We start from the raw sequence: 1,043 nt of genomic DNA, 5'->3' as shown, positions 1-1,043 counted from the left end.
TGAGAACATGGCACAACCTCCACCCCGTGAGAGGACTCTAAGGGAAATGGCTGCACTTGATTTCACCTACGAAAGCTTGTGCATCCAATACCCTGATGAGGATGTCCCATATGTTCTTAAAACTGGACTGATTCATTTACTTCCAAAGTTTCATGGCCTTGCAGGTGAAGACCCGCACAAACATTTGAAAGAATTTCACATTGCCTGCTCCACCATGAAACCCCCAGATGTCCAAGAGGATCATATATCTCTGAAGGCTTTTCCTTATTCATTAGAGGGAGTGGCAAAGGACTGGCTGTATTACCTTGCTCCAAGGTCCATCACAAGCTGGGATGACCTTAAGAGAGTATTCTTAGAAAAAATTTTCCCTGCTTCCAGGACCACAGCCATCAGGAAGGATATCTCAGGTATTAGACAACTCAGTGGAGAGAGCCTGTATGAGTACTGGGAGAGATTTAAGAAACTATGTGCCAGTTGCCCCCACCATCAGATTTCAGAGCAGCTTCTTCTCCAATATTTTTATGAAGGACTCAGTAATATGGAGAGAAGTATGATAGATGCTGCCAGTGGTGGAGCCCTAGGAGACATGACTCCTGCTGAAGCCAGAAATTTAATTGAGAAGATGGCTTCCAACTCCCAGCAATTTAGCGCCAGAAATGATGCCATAGTCATTAGAGGAGTGCATGAGGTAGCTACAAACCCATCTGCATCATCTGAAACTAAGAAGCTTGAAGGCAAACTGGATGCATTGGTTAACTTGGTAACCCAGCTGGCCTTGAATCAGAAATCTGTTCCTGTCGCAAGAGTTTGAGGTTTGTGCTCCTCTGCTGACCACCATACAGACCTTTGCCCTTCCATGCAGCAACCTGGAGCAATTGAGCAGCCTGAAGCTTATGCTGCAAACATTTACAATAAACCTCCTCAACCTCAGTAGCAAAATCAACCACAGCAGAACAATTATGACCTCTTCAGCAACAGATACAACCCTGGATGGAGGAATCACCCTAAGCTCAGATGGTCCAGCCCTCAGCAACAACAACAAC

At 45.4% G+C, this 1,043-nt stretch overlaps 1 non-coding gene across 1 annotated transcript; it reads right to left on the bottom strand.

Annotated features, from left to right (window-relative positions):
• Window positions 1-385: 385 nt before the first annotated feature.
• LOC114410938 lies at window positions 386-492 on the bottom strand. Its single transcript, XR_003666330.1, has one exon. It is a non-coding gene; the product is annotated as a small nucleolar RNA R71 (small nucleolar RNA).
• Between the last annotated feature and the right edge of the window lie 551 nt (window positions 493-1,043).

The sequence above is a fragment of the Glycine soja genome, chromosome 4, assembly GCF_004193775.1.
Source record: "Glycine soja cultivar W05 chromosome 4, ASM419377v2, whole genome shotgun sequence".
NCBI lineage: Eukaryota > Viridiplantae > Streptophyta > Magnoliopsida > Fabales > Fabaceae > Glycine > Glycine soja.
This window is presented reverse-complemented; position numbering and strand designations above follow the sequence as displayed.